The following is a 21,205-nucleotide window of genomic DNA, read 5'->3' as shown; positions in this document are numbered from 1 at the left end:
ACGATAGTGACGAGACTGGCACAAGAAGACCTGCACCTGGCGAGCCGAACATGTCCTCGAACACTCCCGGCACTAAAAGCCATACGCCATTTCATTTCATGTTCTAAAATTATCAGTTAAGAAAAGAATGAAAGTAAAACCAAAAATTACTTCCGGAACATTGGTCAGTATAATAATGCACATGCATTTGCTTCCGTTCAAGTGGATACCATAAAAGTTAAAAAATCAAGTGGTAAGTAAGAAGACTGTCTAATATTGTGCTGATTTGTGTATTCCTTAATTCACCAGTATTTCACCAGGGGGCTACTCCACCACATACTTTATGAACATGTGAGATTTGTCGCACGGGTCCCCTAGTATTTCCTTACACACATTTTCGGATGAACCCTGCTCTATGACATCTTTATGTCAAAAAAAGTACACGAACGGTGTATAAAATGAAAGACTCCATAGGCCTTGTAAACCTCATACCATCGAGGTACTTGGGAATAAAACAAGAGTTGGCCAATGGAGGTCAAATAGGAGACTGGCACAAGAAGGTGGAAATAATGCCAGACTCAGATATGGGCCCCATGGTCGCCAACCCATACTTCCAAGTTGAAAGTCTTCAGAGCCCCTCTTACGACAGGCAGAGGATACCATGAGTGTTTTCTACCATCCCGTCCCACAGGGGGGGGGGGGGATATCCTGTGAATAATATATGGTTCACCACCGTCTACTCTTCTCTCACAGCGAGACTGCTACGTAGTTGCTGAGAACATTATGTGAAGGACACGGATGTTCCCGTAGGAAACACCGAAGGTTAAAGGTATAAATAATAAACTGCTCCATGGTCAACACCTTACGAGAGGAAGAGTGCGGCCACGTGACTAACATACTGGTTCTTGTGTTGTTGTTGTTATTATTATTATATATATATTCGTTTACGGCCATTAGAGACCACGTTAGATAACAATTATATGTTTCTGGAAGCCTTCCTCACAGCCCAGAACTTCAGCATCCTCTCTCTGGCAGCCTGTCTTCTTTCGTCCGTCCACCCACGGTTAAGTTTTGATTCGTCATGGAATCCCTGAAATCTGTCGATCACTGACCTAAACTTTGTTCGGTTTGAGATATCTTCCGAATTTAGTCCCACCTGTCTGAGATCCTTTCTCACCTCCCTGAACCATTTGTCCGACACTTTAGGTCTGCTGTCTAGTATTGTGAAAATCCTTTTCGTTAGTCTCTTCTCATCCATTATTATTATTATTATTATTATTATTATTATTATTATTATTATTATTATTATTATTATTATTTCCCAAACATTCAGCGTGCTGTATTTTCATGGGTAACAACTTTACGTACACTAATTCGCACAGTTAATGCAAAATAAGACAACAGGTACACATGTAATACACTAATTTTACAATCTCACGTTCTAATTTATTTTTAATTGATTTATTTCTTCTCTTTTTTATTTGACACTTAAAACTTCACAAGGCAATCTCACTATTACGGTGAAGGAGATCTGATATAAAATTTCCGCGCTTAGGGCTGTTTCTCGTGTACACGTCCGATCATGAGGGAAAGTGTACGGTCTAACCTCTTTCCTTGCAACTCACTGAAGTCTCGTTTCACTTTTATACAGAATGACGCACAAGTCACACACGGTTCGAAATACCTCATAACATTTTACAATGACATTCCCCTGTCCTTTCACAGTATTTTAAAGAACACCCGGGAAAGTAACCACAGGAAGGTTGAGCAAACAATACTATATGCAACTTGCTGAGCTTTACTTCGCAAATCAATAGTCCACTATTCTAAATTTGATAGCCTCGGACTTCTTCTTGGCGGATATCTCAAAGATCATGTCTAAATCACAAGCGAGACACCATCGAAAAACTCAAGAACAACATTCGAGTGGGAATCTATGTGTTATTCTTGAAAAATTTATGACAAATATTCTATAAAGGAGCCTATCTTTGTGAGGAAGTGAATAATGATAGGACATAAGTTTTTACAAGTAGTGTGCACATATTTACAAATGTTTTAATTAATCATTGTCATAGACTTATAATTTCTTACAAAACGAAAAATGTTTACAACCGATTCAAATACACAGGTGACTTCTGCGCCACACTGCACTGCGAAGCTCCTATCCTATTTGCAGGGGCGGTGAATTTTCGCAATCAAGACATTACGCGAAATGCTTATACAGGCCCGTACTTCTGTATTTCCATTTTTCAAGACCTTAAAACCACTTTTAAATATGTTTTGAAAACGCGATAAAATGCAAATCATCATCGCAACGACACAGACAGGTCTTATGGCGACGACGGTACAGAAAAGGGCTAGGAGTGGGAAGGAATTGACCGTGGCTGTAATTAAGGTACAGCCCCAAGATTTGCCTGGTGTGAAAATGGGAAACCATGGAAAACCATCTTCAGAGCTGTCGACATTGGGATTCGAACCCACCATCTCCCGACTACTGGAAAGTATAAATCAAGATGCTAAAAATTACTTCCTCTAATAATGTTGTCAATATCCACACTAAACTAGTTTGTAAGTACATTGTTAGCTGCTAACGGATCACCTCGTCTATAGGAGAACCTTCAGGTGTTGTGTGAGCATCACCGTCTGAACAGGAAGATATTATACAGGGTGGTCGGAAACAACGTGGAGCGCTAGGGCGTTGGTCATGGTGATAATTTGAAAAAAATAATTCGATATCTCGCGCCCTTGTTATTTTATTAGCTGCTGAAGTTAGCCAGTCAGATTACTTCACACATGGATTCAAACGGGCTTTGTGAGACGGTGTTGCTAAACCACCAATTGAAAAAAAAATACTTCGTCCGCGCAGGGATTTAAACACGGACCTCCGGGCTGACAGGATCGCGCTACGGTGACACTGGCTGAAAACCGCGGTGTGTTTGTGTTTGCGGCATGGCTCTCCAGCCGGCAGATTTATCAACACCGCCTTGCAAACCCCCATTTGAATTCACCCGCGAAGTGGCTAACTTCATCATCTAATAAAATGACAAGGGCGCGAGAAGTGGAATTATTTTTTCCAGATTATTTATCAGCATGGCCAACGCTCTAACGCTTATGTTCCCGGTTCACATAGTTTCCGACAACACTGATTTAGTTTTCACGAAGTGGTCGCTGCAGACTTCTGACACCATGAGCAGTCAATGAAGAACGACAATGATCGCGTAAGTTCACTCCATCTAAATCAAAGCGAACTTCTTTTGTATGGTTCACCATTTGTATAGCGTGGTGCTTTAAAAAATGCTGGTCGAAAGTGGTCACTTATCTGGAAGGATGAAAGTGAGGAGCCTAGCACAAGTAAGTAGTGGTAACAATCTAATGCTCCGAAGTTGAGAGCTTCTGGAGGCTCACTCTCTTTAGGCACGGGATACAGTGGGTATGTAACCTACGGAGTTAGTAAGCTCAAGACCCATAATAGGCTGTATGAGTAAGCCATTCTTATAGCTCTCTCCACCTGTGGGTGAGGGCGGTTCTCAAACTGTGAGCTCCTAACTTAGTCTAGTATTGTTTCCACTTTTGTGCCAGACTCCTCACATCCCACCTTCCTTGGTCAACCCTTGTTCTCTTTTTGCGAGGCTTCTGTTCGTGCTGTCAATCTATCAGTTTCGCTAAAAACTGTTGTATATTTCCACAATGCGTATGTCATCGGCTGACTGCTCCATGTCACTCAAGCTATTTTCCTACCGTTGACTTTACGGCAAAATGATCATTGCCAATAAATTTAGAATATTATGTTGTTTGATAATTCACCCAAGTTTCATTGAAATCTGACCTATAGGGCGTCCACTCGAAAGACCTCCATTGTTATTATTATTACCTATTTATTTATTTACATCGGTACAGCCAGCTACAGACTACGGTTACATAAACTACGTGCCTCCCTTTCTCAGGCTCACACCTTTTTGTTTACATTATAACCAAAGGTTTTTGAAGCACACGCTCCTTTTCAGAGATATTGCGCGATTTAGTAGGTTCTTTCTCTGGATCATCTCTCAACCACGCAACTTTCTTCCTGAATATGGTCCTCCGGTCATATATCAGTTACCCGCATGTCTTTGTGCACCTCCTTCAACCAGCGGGGATGAGATTTCCATTTTGCCTGGAAAGTGAGCAATCTGTGCGCCAATCTCTCCGGGTTTACTCTCTTCAGGTAACCATAAAATGTTAGCCTTCGTTTCTTCATAACGGTGGTGATCTTTTCGACTCTTGAATACAGTTGTTTGACTGACCTCAGGTGGAAGACAAAACCGCCAGACACTTTCTTAGGACCCAAATTTTTTTCTGAGAACGTCCTCTCGTTTTTCACAATTGACATATCTTCCATTTTTACTACCTTTTCTGCAGCGTAAACGTATGCCGGTCTGACTACTACGCAGTAGTGTCTCAGCTTAGCCTTGCAGGAGATGGATTTGGATCTGTAAGTATCATGACTCATTTTAAATACCAATTCCATCTCCCTTGCTCTATCCCGCAGTGCTTACTTTTCATTATTATTATTATTATTATTATTATTATTATTATTATTATTATTATTATTGAAATCTGTCTGGTGCAACCCAAACAGTTACCTTGTGAGAATCTCATTACGTGCCCCTTATTCCAAAAGCGAAAATTCCAGTTTTAGTCTATACTTTCAAGTGGTCTGAAAGGCAATTCGTCAGACTGTCAGTATAATGATTCAGATGTCCCAAATTAAAACCTGCATGTGTAAGCTGGTAATCGGGACAAGAACAGCACTGGTTTAGCAGACTGTTCAGGCTGGAAGTGTTATAGCATTGAGTTATGAAGTGACGATCTGCCTCTTTCTGCTCCACATTAGAACTGGTCGGAGCTACTTTCTCCGATCTACAGCAAATGTGATTACTGATCTACACCTGAATAATCTTCGTTCTGTGTTGTCTACTTGATTGGTAATTACTGCAGTAAGATGAACTCTCAGCTACCTGACACGTACTTGTCTCGGGTCCAGAGGAGAAAGGAAACAAGTATGTAATCTCGGTAAAGAGCACCATTCACGTTCAGATCTAAGGTATCGATACAGTATCTGAAATTTGTATCCATATCAGTTGAACACACACACTGAAGCCGAATCATGGGACATCAATTCGGTTCAAAACACTAGAACCGAAGGCCTCATTGCTGACCATTCAGCCAATGAGTCCGACTTTATTGTTTCTTAGTAGGCCTATTTGCTTGTTAGTATATGGTATAATTATCTTTTCTGCTTTTAGTTTGGAAGATTACATACATACATGCATACATACATACATACATACATACATACACACACACACACACACACACACACTCCACGTCGTTCCATCTACTGTATTCGACAAGTCGGCGAATGAAGCCCTACTACCAATTTCAGTCTTCCTACTTCCATTCTTCTTCAGTACTGTCCCCGTCTTAGCTCATTTGCTGGATGTTGTTTATCATTGTACCCACAAATCTCATTCTTGCCCATCCTCTAGGCCTTAGTACATTTTTCTTGGTATTCTACCAGCATCCATCCTTCGCATGTGACCGGAGTTATTTTATCCTGCAGTCTGTCGATTCCAGCCAAGTCTCCGATATCCTCATGACGGATCTTATCTCGTCCTTGTCTTTCTAACCATGGCTCTGGCAAGATAAGTTTGGAAGATTGATGATGCTTGTTGTTTAAAGGGGCCTAACATCGAAGTACATCGGCCCTATTTGGAATATTATAGAATCAAGTAATGGGCAGAATAAGAATGACAAATTGTCAGTGTTACACATTATCATGGACAAATAGGAATAAGAGCCTTCGAAGAATGAAGGTGTCGGCTTAAAAAAGAGATGAGCTGTGAAAAGTAGGAAAATGAAAAGCCTCGAAAAAGCTAATACCATCGGTGTAGGGAGAGCAGATCGAAAGAGATTGGACAATAAAAGAAGCAATATGACAATCATCTAGGAGCCCCGTGGTCAGCACTCCACGCTCCTAAGTTAAGAGTGGATGTTCGCGATCTTTACTACGGTAACCCGTATGCACGAAATACAAGCACTGTTATAAAGTCCCTGCAAATTAAGCTGACTCAACACCGTTTGATTGCCAGCATCTGTCGTCTTACAGATGTTACCATAGAGTTGGCCGCTGTTTGTGATTGCACTTTCTTGCTCAACTGTTCACAATCTGACGCTACATCTGGTCTGGACTGATGAGCAGCTCGTTGCGTCGGTTTAACGGACCACAAGGCCATCTACCAGATGCAAGAGATCCCGCACACATCACATGAAGTGACCAGCAACTTAATGTCGTGATGGTTGGCTGAGGAGCTTGGTACACCCGCGTGTACTTAGGCTCTCAGCACGTACGAGTCCTGTTCAAAATAAACTTTCTAGAGGACTCACCTACAGACTAGTTAGCTTTGTCTCATTAATACAGTGCCCCCAATGCCAGTGGCGTATGCTTGAATCAACACGTAGGCTACCACTAGACTTAGGTTACCCATTTTCGGTGGTTGCTTTAATGAACGTCAAGCCTTCAGCGTTTTAACCTGCAGCCAATAGCCAACGGAGAAGCCTGCTGTGTTGCTCAACCCCTGATCACTGGAGATCGTAGCCTAAGATTTAGCAAATGAAAGTCTGGCTTTGTGGCTAAATGGATATAATGCTTGCCTTTAGTCCGATGGCCGCGGTTCAATTCTTAGACTCAATCTCCTCGTACTGTTAATTCCCTGGCTTGGGGACTGGGTGTTTATGACTTCTTCACCATTCATTTTATCCTCATTAGGTTACCACCCAGCCTATACAGATGCCATGCCCCATTATTATTATTATTATTATTATTATTATTATTATTATTATTATTATTATTATTATTATTAAATAATTTTACAGCGGTCGTACCTGTCCTTCACTGGTTAATCAGCTTTTTCGGGAGAGCAGTGGTGGTGTCCGACCCATGATCACGGGTTCGATTCCAACCAACAATAGAGAACACTAAAACTGAAAGATTGCATTTCACTTTAGCAGATCTACCAATAAAAAGAAAACTATATTACTTCTATAACAACAGCCCTGCCGTGTCTTCCTACAAGGATTTAGAAGTAAACGGGAGTGAAATACCAGCACTCTGTTATCTATATAATTAAGTCAGAAGTATGAGGTGAGAAAGTATATACGATGAGGAACGCATGGTTGATAGCAGTGGCGATCTGACAGACCGAAGCCTAACACACCTATACCACCAGTCCCCGCTCCTATCCGATATCCAGCAGCAAACCGCGCGGGGCGAGTCGAGGGGAGAGGGGCGAGAGTCTGGGCTGCAATATCAGTCTCCGATGCCTTACTCTCAGAAGTAGGTGGGACGTTTTCTCACTGTTTTCGAGTTTTGTAAATTGAACAATGTGTCAGATGCTTACATTCCTTCATTCTCAACTGAGGTTGGGCTTCACTGATAGACTTGGTAGCCCTCAGTATACGCCATTGCCCAATGCCGTTTCCACTTATGGAAGCAGTCCTCGTAAGCAATTTGGGAGGATCGCGCACAATTCCGCCAGCGTTTGCGGTTTGATCTGCTTCCATTGACTGAACTTCTATTTGGGAAAAAGGAAAAAAGTCTGCCGGGGCTAGATCACGCGAGTAGGGTGTATGGGAAAGGGTAGTTGTTTTCGTGTTCGTCAAGTACCGACATTCACGAATCAACAGCGATGCGTGAGGTGGTGCACTGTCTTCGTGGAGGTTGAAGATGGGGGTAATTGTTTTAACAGGAAGTACAATTGGGCAACACTCCTCTATTATCATTAATCAGAGGGGAAACGTTGAAGGGGCCCGACACTTCGAAAAATGAAGGTATTGGCAAAATAAAATTAAGAGCCACAATTGACGTGAAAATGCAAGACTATCTTTTTTTTAAACATTTGCTTTACTTCACATCGACACAGAAAGGTCTTATGGCAACGATAGGATAGGTAAGGGCTAGGAGTGGGAAGGAAGCGACCGTGGCCTTAATTAAGGTATAGCCCCAGCATTTTCCTGGTATGATAATGGGAAACCACGGAAAACCATCTTCAGGGCTGCTAACAGTGGGGTTCGAACCCACTATCTTCCGAATGCAAGCTGATAGCTACGAGACCCAAACCGCGCAGCGAATCGCTTGATCACCCTAGCAAACCTAATATCGTCGAGGCCGGAAGAAAACTATAGTTGACCAAGATAGGTCAGGTAGGAAAGATGAAAGCTAGGAGACTGGCACAAGCTGAAACAACGCTACACTCAGCTAGAGGTTCCGTGGTCATCGACCCACGCTCCCAAGTTGAGAGGCCCAGGGGCGCCTGCTAGTCGCCTCTTACAATTTTTTTAACAATTAGTTTTACGTCATACCGAGACAGATAGGTCTTATGGTGACGATGGGACGGAAAAGGTCTAGGAGTGGGAAGGAAGCGACCGTGGCCTTAATTAAGGTACAGCCTCAGCATTTTACCTAGTGTGAAAATGGGAAATCACGGAAAACCATCTTCAGGGCTGCCGGCAGTGGGATTCGAATCCACTATCTCCCGGGCACAAGCTCATAGCAGTACACTCTTAACCGCACGGCCAGCTCGACGGATACCTCTTACGACAAGCAGGAAATACTGTAGATGTATTCTACCACTCCCACCCACAGGGGGCGTGTGTACAATTCACAGGGCTTGGTAAACTAATATGTCATAGTTTCTTTGGTTGTGAGAAAAGCAACGGGAAGCTACCTCACTCCTCTTTTCGCTACCACGCCTTTTCATTGATGCCTAGTGATGACTGATGATGAGGTCTTGCGGATCCAACTAGCCTTCGGGATGACGAAACGGCATTTTACAAAGACATACTGCCGGGAAGACCCTACAAGTACATCCCTGACATTACTTTCACCATTTATTTGTTGAAACTTCCTATCCAATCTTTGCTCCTTTCCAGCTCCGATGGTAATAGGTGTACAGCAGCCTCGATTAGTGTGTGAGGAAGAAACGGCCATATATGAACCATGCCTTGAGGATCTCGGAAAGAGGTATGAAATTACAAAATGGTAGTCCGGCTCCCTAGCTAAGTGTTTAGCGTGCTGGCCTTTGGCCACAGGGGTCCCGGGTTCGATTCCCGGCAGGGTCGGGAATTTTAACCATCATTGGTTAATTTCTCTGACACGGGGGCTGGGTGTATGTGCCGTCTTCATCATCATTTTATCCTCATCACGATGTGCAGGTCGCCTACGGGAGTCAAATCTAAAGACCTGCACGTGGCGAGCCGAACATGTCCTCGGACACACTCAGCACTAAAAGCCATACGCCATTTATTATTTTACAAAATGGCAAGTCATTGGCCTTATGACTGGCACTAGAGGGACAATTCCTAAGGAGACGCTGAACTTCTTAAGAATAAACAAAATCACGCACACTATTATCCAGACCATAGCAGACTCAGCGTTGAAAAATTCAATGCCGATTGTAAGACACCACTTGTACTCCCTAACTTGAAGAAGCATGTATTGGATTTTCTTTTTCAAATAAAATCTGAAGGAGACAATCTGCCTGATGGTGGCAATAGTAATCTTGAGTTATGACTCAAGCTCTGCTTAATCCAAAGATATAAAATAAATATTATTCATAATCCTTTCATTCCCTAATAGAGGCGGCTATCAGGTGGATTATCTCTCATATATAATTGTGTCCACATCGTGAGCCTGCATGCATTGCTTTTGGTGGACATAATTCACAGATTCCACTTCACCCCATCTGCTGCATCCCGTGAGAGGTAAGAGTGTTTTGTTTCATTAATTCATTTCCTGCGTGCTCTTCCTTTGGCCTTTTACTGTTAACTGATCCTTGGCCTTTGACTTTCCAAGGTTTTCAACCTGTCGTCTTGACAAGTGGCCGTGTCCTGTGGTATCGTAATGGAGAGAAGGCAACTATGAATGCCCATTTCATTTCCTACTGACACATCTGTCTCCACTGTGCCCATGCTGAGTCAGACCCGAAAACACTGAAACCGAAGCTTCCTCCAAGGAAGATAATGGTGAATGCTTGGTAGAGTGAAGCGGGTATTATTCAGTATCCCTTCTTGAAATGTGGTGAACCCATTAATGCTTAGAAGTTCTGCAACCAGTAGGATGAAATGCATCAGAAATTACAGAGGTGACGCAATGTCAACACATGACCATAAGTGTCGAGAACAACGGACCAAAACAATCCGAACGAACTGGTTACACGGCATAGATCGCGAAGATATAAGATACTAATCGCCAAATGGTGGGTATGAATCCCACTGTTGGCAGGCCTGGTTTCCATTAGGACTGCATAATTAAAATGACAGCTGCTTCCTTCCCAGTCCTTACCCATCCAACGTCGGCGTCGAGGAAATCCTGTACATTGTAGTGTGGCGTAAAACCGCTCGTTGTGGTGATGACTAATGTTTTAAGAGGAAGTGAAACTCGGAAACCATCTTCTATTAACACTAATCGGATGAAAAATTGAAGAGGCCTGACCCTTGGAAGAATGTTAAGAAAAAATGGGGGAAGGGGGGGGGGTGCGGGAGATAAGGGCCACGATGGGCCTAACAATGGAAACTCCTTTAAGTATCGCATACATAATACAGTCAGGGTCGGAAGAGAACAAGAATCCCAATTACAACAGCATTCTTTGTGATGCAGAGTGATGATAATGCTGCTTGTTGTTTAAAGGGGCCTAACATCTAGGTCATCGGCCCCTAATGGTACGAAAAGCTAAGAAGTGAACTTACACATAATTATTACTTAATATTACCTAGGTTAACATAATTAAGGGGCTGCCTGGCTGAGGCGGTAAAGGCGTGCTCGGTTCGCCCGGAAGAACGTGGGTTCGAATCCCCGTCAGGAAGTCGTAACATTTAAGAAACGAGATTTCCACTTTAGGAGGTGCATATGGCCCTGAGGTTCACTCACCCTACACCAAACATGAGTACCAGGTTAATTCCTGGGGGCAAAGGCGGCCGGGCGTAGAGCTAACCACTCTACCCCATCACGTGCCGAGGTTAAGAATGGTGGAAGCCTTTACCTTCTACTCCTCCAAGGGCCTTCATGGCCTGTACGGAGGTGACTTTGCTTTGCTTTAACATAATTAAATCTAATATAAATGCAAACTAATATAACTCCTAATCCTGTCTCTCCTGCTATTGTGGGCTTGGGCTTAGAAGTCTTTGTTCCAGTATGGTTTAATGTACAGAGCATACAGTGTTTTATCACAACTGCTATCTTTTAATGCTAGCCGTGAATTATTTTTAAAATATTGTTATGTTTGTACTGAAATCAAAAGCATTATTTTTCCGAGATGCACTGCTATAGATACTGCACAGTCTGCAAAGTGGTGAATTTTGATGGGCACGTGTTCTAGACTTTTTATTTGAAAATGTTAAATGAAATCTTGAATTTGAACGCTACACATAAAAATTCAGGAGGGAAAGGAACGCAGGATTATCAGTTTGTGAATTTATTATGTTATTAATGAAGATGAAAATGAGGAGCATTGCACAAGTATGTGGAAGCAATGTTAGACTCATTTGGAGGCCCCGTGCTTCCAAATCATGAGCTCCTGGGGATTTGCCTTTCAGCCGTTTCTTACGATAGCTAGAGCACACCGCGGATGTACCATACTATCCCCAACCACAGGTAGTTAAAACCGCTAGTAAAAAAAAAGTACACATCGTGAACCGTGCAACTTATTTCATACCCAATAGTTAGCATTCTTCTCACCAACGAATTTTTTTAAAATACCTGAATCATAATTCGGTAGGGAAACGATTCAACAATGAAGACCAGCCGAAAACGCCTTCAAGAAAATTCTCGCGTCCAGACAATCGGGCTTCTATGAAAGGGCCTAGAATGTGCCTCTTTTGACTAACAAAAGTTTGTTCCTATTGAATTCCTGTTGTTTGAAGTTTCACTATAAAATCCAAAATTTCATGCATAAAAACCAGATACATAATCATGTGCGTGTCATAAACCTCCTTACAAAATTAAAAAAATGAAAAGAAATATTCTTTTTGAAGGATGGCGCAAATTTTGTGTGCGTTCAGAAAGTCAAATTGTATATAATGTGCTATCTATGACGGAAAATGTAAAATCAAAATGCAGTAAGAGGCCTAATATCAAGGTTATTGGTCCCAGTGTATTAATGTTTTTAACTTTACGACTGCATGTTGAGTATTGAAGGTTAATCGTGAGCAATGTATAGCCGGTCGTGCGCATTTCATTTCTTCCTAATAGCAACTGAAAGTCAGTCAAGGCTGGGTAACAATTTCAAGGGCTAGGCCAGGGGCAGCTGTGATGTGGGATTGGCAAGTCATGTGAAAGTTGATCCTGCTCGCTTAACACTTTCACACGTAACACTCCAACACGCCCTCTATACCAGATCACGGGTTCTCGCGATCTCTTGAGAATATGGAGCTAAACTGTGTACATCTTCTAGGCCAGCATTTCCTGACTGGTTGTCCGCGTACAATCTTTTCTTCTTTATTTTTTTACTAGTTGCTTTACGTCGCACCGACACAGATAAGTCTTATGGCGACAATGAGGTAGGAAAGGGCTATGAGTGGTAAGCAAGTGGCTGTGATCTTAATTAAGGTACAGTCCCAGAATTTGCCTGGTGTGAGAATGGGAAACCACGGAAAAACATCTTCAGGACTTCCGACAGTGGGGTTCGAACCCACTAACTCCCGAATACTGGATACTGGCCGCACTTAAGCGACTGCAGCTATCGAGCTGGGTTCGCGTACAATCAGTAATGGCGGAAAAAAGTCTAAGTCTACAAATAATATAGCTAAAATATATAAAGTAGAATATTCATGCATGTCCATTACAGACTGTCATCCCTTACAGCCTCCGTAAATTAAATAAACGCCTCCACTATACTCTATTTGTAACTAGTATGTAGCTCGTTTATTTTCACACTTCTTTTCATTAAAAACTGAGCCTAACCATCGTCATCTTGGTCTCCCTCTACTTTTCTTACCCTCCATTATTCTACTAGGTAACGTATTCTTCTCTACATCCTTGCATGACCCCTCCACTGAACCCTGTTAATGCGTACAGCTTCATACACCGAGTTTATTAACAGCCTTTATCCCCTCATTCCGATTGCCCTCCTGCCATTGTTTCCACCTGTTTGTATAGCGATTGTTCTGACTACTTTCATGTCTGTTACTTCTAAGTTATGAATAAGATATCCCAAGTCCAGCCAGCTTTCACTCCCGTAAAGCAAAGTTGGTCTGAAAAACAGACCAGTGTAAAATTAGTTTCGTCCGAGAGTTGAATTCTTTTACACAGAAAACCGTTGATCGTAACTGCGAGCTCACTTGTTGCAACCTGATTCATTTTTACTTAGTATAGAATCATCCTGGGAGAATATGACCCACTTGTATCGTATCCCCATTCGTCGACCCATACGCGACCTGTGCGTCTATGACCAATTCTAATGCTGAAGACAAAAAAACAAACACACACATCCCCAGTCATCGGAATTAACCAATGAAGGTTAAAATCCCCGACCCAATCGACAATTGGACCAATGGCCAGCACGCTAACCATGTAGCCACAGAGCCGGACTCTTCCCTATAGACATCACTTTAGTCTTGGAAATGCTAATTTTCATATCTTTTTTGTTTGTTTGTTTGTTACAATTTGTTTTACTTTGCACCGACACGGGATAGGAAATGGCTAGGAGTTTAACGTAATACCGTAGGAAAGGTAGGAAAGATGAAAGAAACTATACTCTCATTCTTTGACTTTCGTTCGTTATTCAAGACAGTTAGGCTTCGTAGAATTAAGTGGAAGCAACACTAGACTCAGCCAGGGGCACCGTGGTTGCCAATCCACTCTTCTAGGATAAAAGTCCCTATTATGAGTTCTCATTTAAGTCGCCTCTTATGAAAGGCAGGGTATACTGTAGATGTATTCTACCATTCCCATCTACAGGAGGATTGATTATTTTTAGTTTATTAATCTTCAGTGGCCGGCCCCGTGGTGTAGGGGTAGTGTGCTTGCCTCTTACCCGGAGGTCCCGGGTTCGATTCCCGGCCAGGTCAGGGACTTTTACCTGAACCTGAGGGCTGGTTCGAGGTCCACTCAGCCTATGTAATTAGAATCGATGAGCTGTCTGACGGTGAGATACCGGCCCCGATCTAGAAAGCCAAGAATAACGGTCGATAGGATTCGTCGTGCTGACCACACGATACCTCGTAATCTGCAGGCCTTCGAGCTGAGCAGCGGTCGCTTGGTAGGCCAAGGCCCTTCAAGGACTGTACTGGGGGAGGGGGGTTAGTTTAATCTTCAGTGCACGGTATACTATTACTTTCTTTGTTTACTGAGCACACAGGTTTTGTTCTGTAATCTATGAATGTGTCTGCCATGAGATATTCTAAGTAAGTTCTGTATTTGAAGCTAAGCAGTTCACATTGAAATGCTCATCCAATAACCAGGGTTGGCTAGTTAAATACCCACGCAAAGGGTTAATTAAGGCAATTCTCTTTTGGAAAACCAATAAATATCGCAGATAACGTCTAAAAGTAAACCTTCAAAGGAAGCAAAACCTGAAAATTCACTTTCTATGACAGACACGTCAAACAAGCAGAGCAAGCTTTCTCAATCAGGGCTTCGCGAAAGAGCTCAGTTACAGGAAAGGTTGGAAGAAGTCCCGTGAGAGTGAAAATATAATTCTTGAAGTCTAAGAAATATCAATTTGTGGCCGAGCGTGCCGGGTCATATTTCATGACAAGTTTTACAAGTTTCGATCTCTGATCTTGATACATGTGTTTCCATTCTGTTTCCAGATAAATGCAGACGCAGCACCTTAATTAGGTCCCACACTCACATACCGGACTGAATATTTTAGAATAAGACAGACTTCTTATTTACACACACAATCAGTTAAAACTCAAGATCGGGAGATAGTGGGTTCGAACCCCACTATCGGCAGCCTTGAAGATGGTTTTCCGTGGTTTCCCATTTTCACACCAGCCAAATGCTGGGGCTGTACCTTAATTAAGGCCACGGCCGCTTCCTTCCCAATCCTAGCCCTTCCCTGTCCCATCGTCGCCACAAGACCTATCTGTGTCGGTGCGACGTAAAGAAACTAGCAAAAAAAAAAACAAAAAAAAAACCTTAAGATCTTCCATGGCTCTATAATGAAACAATAAGAACTACCAACGGTTTTTACTATGTTCAAGTTTTTGTTTCAGTGTATAACTCCTCACATATTTCTAGGGTCAGAAATGAAAATGGAAGAAGTCCCACCCTTTGAATATTGAAGGTGTCGACAAAAGAAAGCGAAGGGCCACGAAAGGCGTGAAAATGTAAACTGCAGGTCTCGAAAACCTAACACCTTCGGGGTCGGACAACATGAGTTCACCAAGGGAAATTAAATGGCGTATGGCTTTTAGTGCCGGGAGTGTCCGAGGACAAGTTCGGCTCGCCAGGTGCAGGTCTTTTGGTTTGACGCCCGTCATGATGAGGATGAAATGATGATTAATACGACACATACACCCAAACCCCGTGCCAGCGGAATTAACCAATCATGGTTTAAATTCCCGACCCTGCCGGGAATCGAACCCAGGAACTCTATGGCCAAAGGCCAGCACGCTAACCATTTAGCCATGGAGCAGGACTCACCAAGGGAGGTCTGCTAGGAAAGATGACAGTGAAGAGCCTGGCACCAGTAATCTGAAGCAGAGAAATACTCAGCTAGGGGCCCCATGGTCGACAACCCACACTGCCAAGTTGTGAGACCCTGAGGATCCCTCTTTTACGACAGACGGGGGATATTGTGGATGTATTTTACCGTCTCCGCCCGCAGGGGGAGGATATTCATCTCCTATTAACATTAATCTAAACGAAATAAAAGGAGAAGATGGATTGACAGTTTCATTGTTTTGTCCCTGTAACGGGTACGGCGACCACCATCACCATAATCATCATCAAGAACAAGATAACTGATTTTTAAAAATGAGCTGAAAATGCAGAAAAATTAAAGAAAGCCTTAGTCCTCGTAAATGTAATATCATCATTGTCGGAAATGGAGAAAAGTTGAGAGGAAAGATGAAAGAGTCTGGCACAAGGAAAAGGATGGTGACCAAGCACGTAATGTAATTTGTAAGTCACTGGGGAAAAACAATAAACCGAACAGCGTGTGTGGAGACACGAGTCCATCAGCACTTTCACATGCAAGTGCAAGATCACGCTAGGCCATTGTTGGGTGCTTCACCAGCCATAGAAAGTGTGCATAATATGAGAACTCTCCCATGTTCACAGCTACTGCAGTTATTTTGAAACCCTTTTGTACGCAGCGATGTTTTTTAGTGTCAACGTAGTTCAAACTACTTCTTCTTCTTCTTCCAATCACTTACTTGGGCAAGGCATTACATTATGGGTAAAGCCCAGTTTTACGGTCGTATGTCTTTCCTATATAAAATAATAATAATAATAATAATAATAATAATAATAATAATAATAATAATAATAATAATAATAAACAAGTTCGTGCGAGGGTGGGCGGCATCCGCCGCGAATGTTAAACTGCGAGTTCTTGTAGCGGAGGATGGTGCTGTGTGTGGTGTGAGAGTTGCAGAGATGTTGGGAACAGTACAAATACCCACGAACAGCGTGAAAATGAAAGACTTGCGAGGATTCACAAACCTAATATCGTCGGGGTCGGAAAAGAACAAGAGTTGACCAAGAGAGGTCGGATAGGACAGATGGCACGTGTAAGTGGAAACAATGCCAGGACTCCTCTAAGGGCCCCGTTGGTCACCAACCCAAAAAGTGTCAATCCTATTTTTTAAGCCACTAATGTATTCTGGTACATTTATTTCGCCAATGAATCTGCTTCGTGCAGCAAGTGATGTAATGAAAGTTAATTTGCTACTGATGCTTTCGTATGTGTTATAGATTATACTGTATTTCTGAATAATAATAATAATAATAATAATAATAATAATAATAATAATAATAATAATAATAATAAACAATGATCTACATTTAGGGCTGGCATCCAAGTTGCAGATTCCCTATCAATTGTTTAAGAGCATACATATATTTAAGTTTCTTTCCGCTGGCCAACTGATCAATGCTGACAGCGCACGAGTTATCACTAAATGGATAACTATTACATTTTAAAATTAGTGCATTCTATACAATGAAATGAATAAAATTGGCGTATGGCTTTTAGTGCCGGGATGTGTCCGAGGACTTCGGCTCGCCAGGTGCAAGTCTTTTGATTTAACACCCGAAGGCCACCTGCGCGTCCTAATGGGGATGAAATGAAGATGAAGACGACACATACACCCAGCGGAATTAACCAATTATGGCTAAAATTCCCGACCCTGCCGGGAATCGAACCCGGGACCCCTGTGACCAAAGGCCAGCAAGCTAACCATTTATCCATGGGGCCGGACGTTCTATAGAATTTAATACATATGGAATTTATAAAATACAATTAAGATTTCGTAGCCAGTCCTAAGTCTGGGAAGTGAAAAGGGCATCTTGGTTCTTTAAATGAGGTGGAACTAACCCCATAAGAACTAGAATCCCACGGCAGAGCTGACAATGTCTTTTATAAGTTGTTAGGAGCTGGTGTCTGACCAAATTAACCAGACGCGGCTATAACCTACCGCCCGCCAGAATGGAATCCGAGGCTCTCAACCGAAGGCTGCTACACTGAATATTCAACCAAGGGCAGTTCTAACATAAAGCTAATTAATATTTCATTTCTATTACGATTTGTAAGGCAATCGAGTCTGTAAATAATGCAGACGCTTTCATACAAATGAGTGGTAGAAAGCGGTAATGCGTGAAGGAATACACTATTCCCTTCTAATATTTAAAACAGGCTTAGGATACTGAACAGAAAGAAGAATCATGCTTTACAATGTTTATTTCATGAGGTTATTACAGTGAACTAAACGTAGCGCTTTCACATGCAAGTGCAAGCAAGATCAGGCTAGGCGGTAAAGGAGTCTCTGTTCACCTGGAAGGACGTGGGTTGATTCCCCGTTAGGAAGCCAAAATATACCTTGATATCTTCCAATCCTCTCCAAGGCCTGTACGGAGGAAAACACGAAACCTGAAACATGCGCTGTCTGAAATATTAAATCAACCATCAGTAAGCGTTTATAACGGCCTCGATTTTTTAAAAAAATTCTCAATGTAACACAAGAGAAATGAAAGATTTTTTTCACTGTACTCTTGTATGGATGGAAACTGCTTTTCTTTCACCTTTAGTTACGCTGGTGTTACTGATGAAGAAATGAAAATTACGTAAATGTGTCCCCGCTTAGTCCGGAGTTATTTGACGGTGCCTAAAAGTACGACAGCTTCGTGTCTGTAGATTTACCGGCACATAAAAGAACTCATGGGGGACACAATTTCGACACTTCCGAAAACCATAAAATTAGTCGGTGGGCGTAAAACAAATGGCATTTTTACAGGCTAACTGTACCACACTTCGAACCTAACAGTATTATGGGGCAAAGTAATTTCTAGCAAAATCAGGATTCCAACCTACACAGGCAGAGTGAAAGCTAATATGCGCACACCAGCTTTTAGAACGTTGCTTTCCTTCGTCTCCCAACATTAATGTTGTACACATCCAACTGTCATCAGGTGGAATAATACATTTTTGCAGGAGAAAATGGTTTCTGGCCCTGGTTATGCGGTAGGCTTACGTTCCGAGCTGTCAGCGGACAGATGGCACGAAACATTAGCAAACGAAAGTTGGAGTGGAATTATCAAAAGTAGTAAAGATGGCAATATAAAGATAAAGCTGGAATTTCAAGAGGTAAAATCGGGGAAAATATTCCTTTATAGAAAGAGGAGTTAGGAATTGGAATACAGCCTTTCAACCAGCTAGCAAGCAAGGACTAATCTTAGATCCCACAATACGCTTCGAGTCGCACGTTGGCCAGGCCGAAGAGGTGGACGCCGAAAAGAAGTCAATTTACCAGCCAACTGTAAACTACTATAAAGATAAATATCACCTAGACAATATTTCCGTCCATGGACTCATGATCGGAGCTCGAGGCACAATCCCTAAATTTCTTGTACAGCTATGGGATTCTCTCGGTCTCAGCCGGACACGACTCCACGACATCGCTATCGCCGCAATACGAGGTTCAGTGACCATACTCCGCAATCATCTATATAACATCTGACGAACCGTATTGCAAATCTATTCCTGAGCCTTTGGGGAATCTTCTACCTGGCACACTAGCAAAGTCAACAGTAACTTAGAAGACAAAATACTGTGTAGTCGACATACTTTGTCCTTGTGGCAGCCTCCGCATGGGGGAAGTTGTAATAATAATAATAAAAAATAAAAATAAAATTTACCAACGATGTTCGATGAATTTCCAACTTATTTGAAATAATTTAACAAAAAAAAAAATGGCGTATGGCTTTTAGTGCCGGGAGTGTCCGAGGACAAGTTCGGCTCACCAGATGCAGGTCTTTTGATCTGACTCCCGTAGGCGACCTGCGCGTCGTGATGAGGATGAACTGATGATGAAGACGACACATACACCCAGACCCCGTGCCAGAGAAATTAACCAATTAAGGTTAAAATTCCCGACCCTGCCGGGAATCGAACCCGGGACCTCTGTGACCAAAGGCCAGCACGCTAACCATTTAGCCATGGAGCCAGACATAATTTAATAAAATACTAGGTAAACAACTGATAGGGAATCTGTCACCTGGGCGTCAGTCCTAAATGCGGATCAGCGGTCATTTATGATTGATGTTGACGATTTTGGGCGGGAGAGCAAATTAGCTTTCAGTTCTACGTGATAATTCAAAAACTCTTAGTCACATGCAAAGACACAGAATACCCACTAGAGTTAAAAATGTCGGAAAATCTTACATGGACTCAAAACCATGGCCGGCCAGAAGAGAAGCTACCAGTAGCGATTACAAACATTTGTACATCAATATTTTTTTTACAAGTTGCTTTACGTCGCACCGACACAGATAGGTTTTTAATTAAGGTACAGCCCCATCATTTGCTTGGTGTGAGAATGGGAAACCACGGAAAACCATCTTCAGGGCTGCCGACAGTGGAGTTCGAACCCACTATCTCTCGAATGCACAATAGCGGCGATTGGGAATTAGAAGTTGGGGGGGGGGGGATGTACAGATAACCAAAAGTACCCGGGTTTGTGGGATATGTACAGTATTATACTTTCTTATTCATACAGTTTCATATTGTGAAAAGAGCAGTATATTTTGGACATTCAAATGGATGTTACAGTAATTGTCTTTTAAGAAATTTATTTCTGGTAGATTTATTTACGATACCATACAAAAATAATATTTATAACGAGATACAGTAAAAAATACTGGAGAATATAACAAAACATGATCTTTTCCTACGTCACATTGTTATTCATACAGATGCCAGTTCTTCAACTAAAAATATGAATGAAATGAACCATAGAACCAATCCTAGTACGTTGTGGAGTATTCCTTGGCTTTAATGACAGCTTGACACCTAATCTGCATGGAATTTACAAGCCTCGCACACGTTTCATGGCTGATATTGTACCATTCTTGTGTCACCACTCGTTTTAACTCATCTTAGGATGAAACATTTCTACTGTGAACCCTACTCTTCAAAAACACCCATAATAAATGTTCAATAGGTTTTAAGTCAGCAGACTAGGGAGGTGTTTTTAATTGTTTTGAAATGTTCCAAATTTACCACTCCTTGTTCAGAGCAGTCGTTATCCTGTTGAAACATGTGGGTCGCTAGCATTCCCAATTTTTCAGCATTTTGTTTAAGATTGTTCTTCAGAATATTATTGTACACTACTTTGTCCATCGTGCCTTCAATAAATTGAATATTCTCTACACATTGTGCTGACATACACCCCCACATCATAACCGATCACCTCCGTGTTTCACTGCGGGAATTGTATTGGCCACATCATTGTCCGTATTGGTCTTTCTCCACACCCTGTGGGCACCATCGGAACCAAACAGGTCGATTTTAGTGTCATCGAACCAGATGACATGTTTCCAAAACTCCTGACCCTTGTTTACGTGTTCTTTTGCAAAGAGCAGTCTTGCAGCTTGCTTCTTCTTACTAACATACGGCCTCTTCCCTGGTACACGGCCATGGTAACCGTGTCGATGTAAAACTCGCAGGACCGTCTGAGTACATAT

At 42.2% G+C, this 21,205-nt stretch overlaps 1 protein-coding gene across 1 annotated transcript in view; it reads right to left on the bottom strand.

Moving 5' to 3' along the window:
* The window catches only part of LOC136878994 (uncharacterized), a 236,742-nt gene that overhangs the window by 200,352 nt on the left and 15,185 nt on the right, over positions 1–21,205 (bottom strand). The gene's annotated exons all lie outside the window — the stretch shown is intronic.

This window comes from Anabrus simplex, chromosome 8 (assembly GCF_040414725.1).
Source record: "Anabrus simplex isolate iqAnaSimp1 chromosome 8, ASM4041472v1, whole genome shotgun sequence".
Classification (NCBI taxonomy): domain Eukaryota; kingdom Metazoa; phylum Arthropoda; class Insecta; order Orthoptera; family Tettigoniidae; genus Anabrus; species Anabrus simplex.
Note: the sequence above shows the minus strand (reverse complement) of the source record. Positions and strands in the feature narration are given on the sequence as shown.